This window comes from Pistacia vera, unplaced genomic scaffold (assembly GCF_008641045.1).
Source record: "Pistacia vera cultivar Batoury unplaced genomic scaffold, PisVer_v2 Contig906, whole genome shotgun sequence".
Classification (NCBI taxonomy): domain Eukaryota; kingdom Viridiplantae; phylum Streptophyta; class Magnoliopsida; order Sapindales; family Anacardiaceae; genus Pistacia; species Pistacia vera.
This window is the reverse complement of record NW_022196786.1, coordinates 139,195-148,003: the sequence shown is the minus strand read 5'-3', so window position 1 is coordinate 148,003 and position 8,809 is coordinate 139,195. Positions and strand designations below refer to the sequence as shown.

The 8,809-nt window shown below is 35.0% G+C and overlaps 1 non-coding gene across 1 annotated transcript; it reads left to right on the top strand.

The window, feature by feature from the left end:
- The first annotated feature begins 3,544 nt into the window (after positions 1-3,544).
- LOC116119818 lies at positions 3,545-3,651 on the top strand. Its single transcript, XR_004126449.1, has one exon. It is a non-coding gene; the product is annotated as a small nucleolar RNA R71 (small nucleolar RNA).
- The last annotated feature ends 5,158 nt before the right edge of the window (positions 3,652-8,809 follow it).

Genomic DNA, 8,809 nt, shown 5'->3' with positions numbered 1-8,809 from the left:
GATACCCACAAACATGCAAACCTAACCTAACCTAGACTCAAAAATAAAGACTCAATCAAAAATGTTAGGATCAATACAAATATTTGTCTCAAAAATTGTGTCTACATGCACAAATCGAATAATTAACATCACATAAATATAAAGAATAAGAAAATATCAATTACGCTTTTGTTATGGACCCTCTCATATAATCAACCACAAACCATTTATCCAAAAACTCGGATGATTTTATGCATAACATTCATAGGCAAAGAAATTTGATCTCTCAAGAGTTTTTCTCATAAAAAGAAACAATAAAAATTGTACAAGCAAACTCCATAGGCTCACTTTTAAAAGCACTCTCCACTAATTTGGAATCCAAGCACTACCTTGGATCATTAGGTCTTTATTACGGTTATAACTTTTAAGCTAAGGTAATGGGTTATGAAAGAACGGAGAGGAGTTTTGCAAGCGTAAGAGACTTAATATTTTACAATATATGACCATGACCAATTTCCTCTTTGCTTCTTTTCATTCACCCAATACTCTTTCGCATTCATTGAACTCTTCCTTCCAACATTTGCACCAATCCTCATATATTGCAAACCTCATTCTATGTTCTTCTCACTAGCTACTTCTTCCTATTTTTTGATCTTTTTCTTTTTCTACTTTTTTTTTTTTTTTTTTGTTTCTTTTCATAGGAAGATAGTAACTTATAAAAACAATCATCTACCCTACCTTGCTTCTACTATCATTTTTTTTTCACAACCCCAACCTATCTCATTGCATATACTCAGGTTGTGGTCCAAAGGATACATTTATTGTCTTCCACCACACTTCTTTTCATGTCTTTTTTTTCTAAGGTCACACCAAACTATGTCTCTCATAATAAGATGGGTCAAAAATTGTTTTAGGCTTCATCATCAAGGTAAGATATAGTAGGTTTAAAAAAAAAAAAATAAGGCTGACCTAGTGTATATAATAGGTTCAAAGGGTTAACTAGGGATAAAATAATATAGGTTGGCTTGAAAGGCTCAATTGTTCCAAAGAAAATTACCTAAATCTTATCCTAAGCAATGCAGATTCTAGGATTTCGCCTCAAGTGGTTATCAAATGAGTTCTAGAGTCTGTTGGGATCTCAAAATTAAATGCTGATAAAGAATCGCACATAAAACTTTTCTAAGTATTCAGATTATTCAACCAATCAAACCCATTCCCAAGAGAGTCGTAAACTAGATGCAATTGACACTTACTAACATCCTTACACTACGCAGAAGTTAATGTCTTCTCAAAGTTACATGTGTATCACAATTATGGTCATATCATTGACATACAAAATTAATCCAAGAACTAAACAAAATTCCAAACAAAACACAATTTAAAAAAAAAAAAAAAAATCCTCATAAATCCATAAATTCAAAAGTTTTGGAAGAGACTTCCCTTACCCCCAACCTAATATCTTCATTGTCCCCAGTGTACAAATGTAAATAAAAGGAAAAAGAGAAAAGGAAAACTTACCCCTTTTTTCAATAGTGACATGCAAATTCGCATGACAATTCAATCACCTCCCTCATTTCATTCCATTGTTTAAATCAACTGAGAAACAAACACAACGTCAATGTTAATCAAACTCGGCAAAAATAAAAATGACTCATGAACAAACCACAACAAATTCAAAACAAAAATCAAAATTAATGTAAAGAGCTCGGGTTGCCTGCCAAGAAGCACTTTGTTAGAGTCATAAGCTTGACTTTTTGACTCCTTCAATCCGAATCATCCAGGAAAATCCAAGCCCTTCTATCTTCCAATCCACCATACACATAAGGCTTTAATCATTGTTCATCTACCCTGTCAAATTTAGCCTCCATAGTCCTAGAGTTGACTAAACAATTTTCTAGGGGTGAGCTAGGGTAGTTTACTTCTAAGTTTTCCCTTACTTTGTCATGAATGGTGCCAATCTCAAAGCAAGTATCTAACTCAGAAGGACATTTCATCGTGTTAAAAACATTAAACTCAACTTGTTCGTCTTCCACCCTTATGATTAGTTTACCTTAGTGTACATTTATTAAAGTCCTACTAGTAGCTAGAAAAGGCCTTCCTAATATTAAAGGTATGTTCCAGTCTTCTTCCATATCAAGAACTACAAAATCTATCAGAAAGATAAATTTGTCTACTTTTATTAGGACATCCTCCACCACTCACCTAGGATATGTTATGGATCTATCCGCCAATTGAAGATGAATCATGGTCAGCTTCACCTCTCCTAAACCAAGTTAATGCTAGCTCCTAAATCACGTAAAGCTTTATCAAAAATAAAAACTACCAATTGTTCAAGGCATATTAAAACTCCCTGGATCTCTTAATTTCAATGGTAGCTTCTTTTGAAGCAATGCGCTACATTCCTCAGTGAGCATGACTCTCTCGCGTTCTTCAAACTTCCTTTTATGCATGAGGAAATCCTTTAGAAACTTCGCATACTTTGGCATTTGCTCTAACATGTCTACAAAAGGAATATTAATATGCAAGCTTCTAAACATATCCATGAACTTATCAAATTGCTTGTCCAATCTCTATTTCTATAGTTTATGAGGATACGGAAGAAAGGCTTCATATTTCTTCACATCTTGGGCTTTGTTCTCAAGTTCTGGTTTTAGGCCTAGGCATTGTGCTGTGGCATTCTTCATTTTGGATTTTGTGCCTAGGCATTGTGCTAAGGCATTGTTGGTTCTGTCCAATTTCATGTCTTCAGCTTTTTCCTCAATTTCTTCAGCTTTTCTTGATTCTTTCAGCTCCTTGCTACTTCTCAACATGATGGCATTGAGTTGCTTCTTTGGATTCTTCTCGGTATCACTTGGAAATGATCCTTGAACTCTCTTAGATAAAATATTATGGATTTGCCCCATTTGAGTTTCAAGGTTTCTAATGGATACAGATTGATTTTGCAAGAGTACTTCATATTTTTGGAGTTGAGCTTCGTTCATGTCAAATCTCTTGCCTGACTCCTCCATAAATTTTGTAAACACGTTCTCCAAATTTGTTTTTGTCTCTTGAGCTTGAAAACTGAGATGTGGCTTATGATTATTATTATTACTCCACAAGAAATTTGGATGATTTTGCCATGCTAGAGTATATGTGCTTGAGTATGGATGAGTATGGATTCCTTTGCCCTCTTTGGAAATTGTTAACATGACGCACTTGTTCGGGTTTAGCAAACGGACTTCCTACTTGGCAATCTCTAGATAAATGATTTCTTGCACAAAATTCACATGTTAGAGAACGAGTTTCAATAGCATTAACTATGAGAGTAACACCTAATTGTTTTTGGATGACTGAAAGTTGAGCAGCCAATGTGGTGTAGCCATTGACTTCATGCACTCCCGCTACTCTCCTTGGAACATTCCTTTCCAAAGGTCTCAGTAATTGTTGCTAGCCATCACCTCAATCAATTTATAAGCTTTCTTTAGTGTTTCATTGTTCAAAGATCCCTCACTTGCAGCATCAACTATCACTTGCGTATTAGGAAGCAACCCATTGTAGAATGTTCTGCACTTGCAACCACATCGGCAACCCATGGTGAGGGCACTTTTGTAAGGGATCTTTATACCCCTCCCAAGCTTCATAGAGTGACTCTATATCTTGCTGGAAAAAATTAGTGATGTCACTTCTCATCTTGGCAGACTTAATAGGTGGGAAGTACTTCGCGAGGAAAGCTTGAACCAACTCATCCCACATGGTAATGCTTCCAGGAGGTTGTAAAATCAACCAAGCCTTAGCTTTATCCTTTAGAGAAAATGGGAATAGCCTAAGCTTAATTGCCTCAGTTGATACCCCATTGTGCTTGAAAGTATTGTAAAGCTCTAGAAAATTTGCAATATGCAAATTAGGATCGTCACTTGGTAAACCTCCAAATTGCATCGAATGTTGTATCATTTGAATGATGGCAGGCTTTATCTCAAAGGTATTTGCTTGAATCGGTGGCCGGAAAATGCTAGAAACATCCTTCAATTGTAGGACTAGAGTAGTCCTTAAGTGCTTTTTGAACAACTTGAACTCCTGTATCAGCGATTGAACTAACTCCTATGTACAGTCTAACACTAAAAATATAGAATTAAAAATTAAAGCGCACTAAAATAAAAAATGATAAAAAGATATAATACAAACCAAATTAGCAACTAAACAGCTTGTATTGATATTGATAATATAAAAGCAATTCCCCGACAACGGCACCAAAAACTTCTTGTGGTTTTCGCAAGTGTCGTATGAAATTGTGCAAGTAATAAAGTGTACAAATAAGGATATTCAATCCAAGGGAATTACTATTATCAATTACCAAAATTTACTATCTATTTACTATTTGATTAATCACAATTTTTATCAAGGAAAATCTAAACTAAATTAACAAATGAAATTAAAAGAAAACTGAAAAGAAAATAACTAAAATAAATCTTTGGGTTTAAAGCAAGATGACTAGACCTAGGGCATAGATTTCACACCAACTCTTATTCATATGTATTGATCACTTATGCTAATTTTATTAAGCTCTTCCTACAGGTCAAACTCCCTAAATTTCTAATAACTTTCTCTCGAATAATTATCAAATTAACCCTAATTACTAACCCGAATTATCTCTAATCAGATTTAAGCAATTGGAGATCATTACGCTCTATGGAGTTTCTCATAAGTTGCGGTAACCTATCTCTAGCGTTCGCTCAACCTATGGTTTTATTACCATAGACCAACTAAGTATCATCTCTCAATCCCATCCTAGTCCATTAGTTCATTTAATTCTTGGGCCCTTAAGAATCAAAAGCATTAGCCATAATAATAAAACTTAGGAAGAAATCTTAATGAAAATCAACATACATAAATCAACAGAAAATCAAGAGATTGGGCTACATCTTAGCCCTAGGAAAATAAAGTTAGTTCATAATAAACATGAAAGAAACAATCATCTTTATTAAAACAAAGCAACACGAGTTTGTAAGAAAGAAACAAGAAGAACTTCCCTATATTATGAATCAAAGCTCCAGAAATTCTGACACTTTTCTTCTCTACAGGTTTTCCTTCTCTTATTCTCTCCAAAGAATTCCCAAAATAATGCTAAAAGACTTCTATTTATATCCCACAAGGGTTAGGGTTTTATTTTCCTTAATTCTATTTAGTTTAGGACTCTTAACCCTATTTTCCTAATTAAAAAACGAAAAAAAAATTCCTAACTATCGTGACTATGCCCCAGCACTGTGCTGTGGCATGGTTGATTTTGGACAAAGTGTACTACGACACAGTGATAACTTCTTCTTCTTTTAGTTCAAATATCGCCCATTCCTTGGCACTCTAGAGATGGAAATTTTTTAGCATGATAACGATAGAATCTGGAGAAATGGTAAGCATAAGAAATGTAGCCCTTTGAATTAGCTTTCTAAAAGTAAAAGAATCATCTTAATCTAAGGTCTATAGCTCAATTTATTGGCAAACCACCAAGGCATGCTCAAATTGGAGCATAATCTAGAGTCTCCTCTTTACTTCAAAGCTCCATAACTTCTTTGGTTCAACTCCGATTCTCAATCCGTTTGTTTCTACTCATCACTCATTCGGTTGCTGACATGATTGTTCATCCGGGCATAACATTTGGCACTAATAACCTGAAAAACACTCAAGCATGCCCGTGATCTCATAAAAGATAATTATGAAAATATTAAGCAACTTTACCAAACTAAGCCTAATTTCTTACAAATAATCCCCATAAACCACTAAGTAAATGTGTATTTTCAAGCTCTTACTAGTACACAAGAAGACCTGGTTAGCCTTGAGCTCCTTTCAAGGATCAACACCGACTTCAGCTCCAAAAGCTTGAAATCTCATCAAGCATCACCAATGGAAACCCATATTCCAGCCATGAACAAATAAACAAAGTGTAACCAAGGTATTTGTAAGCCTACCTAAGGCATATGAAACCTAATTCAAAACAAAAGAATCCTCAAGGAATTTTCAGAGTAATATCAGAGGTATAATTAGGCTTAAAAAGAATTGCATTAGAGGAGATGAATATATAGGAAACTTGGGCTCCAATGCAAGGGGACATGTGGCAAGGAATAACTTTATTGAATTCATCTTTATAAAAGTTTATTCCAATATCAATATGCCACCTATCAAAGAGAATAAAATTTTCTAGTTCATTGAATATGAATTTAACAAGTGTTATGGACCACACAAATATCTCAAAAGAGAATATAACAGCTCATGCATTCTAGAAGCATAACACGTGTTACCCAAATAAATCTGTCAAATACATTGTGATCACTCTGACTCAAAGGTGCTCACCTGATATGGGAGATAAACAACATAATAGAAGGTGGTTACTTTTAACCCAAGGTCATCAAACTGGAAATTTAAACAAGAATGATTATGCAATATTCAAAGTGAAGTAATTATACCATGACTAGTGTTACACCACTAGAATCATAAGTTGATAAAATAATTTACACGATGGCATTAGAGCAGTGTCACTATCCATTAGAAACTTACGCAGTTGCATGGAATTGATGAGTTTCTGCAAAAGATGTGGATATACTTGTTGAAGAGGGAATAATTAAAAATCTTGTGGGCCAGAATCTTGTAATAGTGAACTTCTTTAATAAATTTCGCCAAGAAATTCCATAAAGTGGTTCCCATTACTCCGGCTTGTATGAGCATCTTAGAGCGCAGTACGACAATCGTTGGAACCGCATCTGTGCAAACTTGAAATGCATATTTTTAAGAACTCCTTGGCGAGCCACGACAGCTGTTGTCGGAGCTATACTTTTTCTGCCTTGTTTGGTTGTAAACATACTTTTAATTAAGAACTTCTTGGGGTTTTAATATTTGTATTGAATGGTCTTTTCTTATTAGAGATGTTATTTATAGTCATATTCTTTCATAAAATATTTGTGAAGAGTGCTGCTAAAACGTGTTTGTTAAGAGCTAAAATCAATACGCTACGTTTTGTTAAGAATTGTTATTGCTTAAGGAAACGATGCGTAGTAGTTTAGCTAAAAACAGCCGAGTCATCAATTTGTGCTTGCTTATTAAGTGCAGTTATTCATTTTTTTCAGCTTGTAAGACAAAATAAATGTCATTTTTCTCTGCAATTAGATACAATTCACATTTCTTTTTTCGATTTTACTCCTAATCTCTCATTGTATCAGAGTCGAAAGTCTCAAGCTCGAAACCTCATATAAATGGGATAAATATATATTTTTATAAAATTTGAGTGAGGAAATTTGGTGTTTGGTTGGAGAGAATCTGAAGGAAAATAGAAGTAACACAATCAGAGAAACTCCTCTTTGTTATTCACGGTATTACGTCTAAAAAATGCCTTACAATTTACAAGTACCCCTTTCTACTTATAGGCACTTATACCTTACTTTAATCACAATTAATATAATGCCTCTGTACACAAACTTGTGTATTGACTTTCCATATCTCTTTCCTAGTATATCTCGATTTTGTTTCCTCTTATTTTGTTGATTTAATTTTTTGTTCTGTAATCCCGAAGTCAATGGGATTATTCCATGTAATTTCCCTTATAGTCAGGGACTGCTGTATTATATAAACCAATTTTGGTTGATTAATAAAATAAACTAATTAACACAAAATTGATATGGTATCAGAGCAGGCCATCTAGGGCACGCTCTCCTCATCATGTCTGATGATTCTAGCCAACATTCTTCTGCAAAAACCCAATCAATCACCGCAAACACCAAACAAACCATGAATGATTTATCATCCCCATATGTCTTACACCCATCTGACAATCCGGGAATCGTGCTAGTTTCATGTCTTCTCAAAGAAAATAACTATCCAACATGGCGAAGAGCCATGTCCAATGCATTACTTGCCAAGAACAAATTTGGCTTTGTTGATGGAACTTTGCTTCGACCAGAATCAGATTCAGCAGATCTTGCAATATGGATCAAAAACAACTCCATGATTATCTCATGGATATTTAATTCTCTTGACTCATCTCTTCATGACAGTGTTGTTTTTTTTTATACAGCTAGGGAGATATGGGTCGATCTTGAAGAACGTTTGTCACAAGGAAATGCACCTCGAGTGCATCAACTAAGAACTGAGATAGTGAATACGCAGCAGAAGGATATGTCAATTGCTGCATATTACACAAAGCTTAAGGGACTTTGGGATGAGTACAACGCTTATTCTCAAATTCCGCCTTACACTTGCGGTTCGGCCAAAGCAATTGTTGTTGAGAAAGAAAAAGAAAAGGTTCATCAATTCTTGATGGGATTAAATGAAAAATATAATGTGGTGAGATCTCAAATCCTAAACACTGATCCACTTCCTTCGCTAGCCCGATCTTATGCACTTGTTTCGCAAGAAGAAAAGCAACAACAAATTGCAACGACAAGAGGGGCAACCATTGTTGAAGCAGCTGCATTTGCTTCATCCAAAAACAACCTGAAGGCTTTGACACGAAGCAACAATGGTAACCGAGACACATCAAAGCTGTATTGTGAACATTGCAAGAAAAATAAACACACAAAGGAGACATGTTTTGAATTACATGGCTACCCGGATTGGTGGGAAAAGAACAAAACCAAATCGACATGAGGAAAGATGGCAAATCAAACACAAACCATGAACACGACAGGACAATCAACTGGATCTCCAATCGGCGGCCTCACCAAAGAACAGTATACCCAACTCATGTCTTTGTTGAATCTTGACAAGACACAGAACTTGAATCCAATTGCAAATTTTGCTGGTAAGGCAAATTCTCTTTCCAATGGTAGTGTTAAATGGATTTTGGACTCAGGTGCTTTTGACCATATGA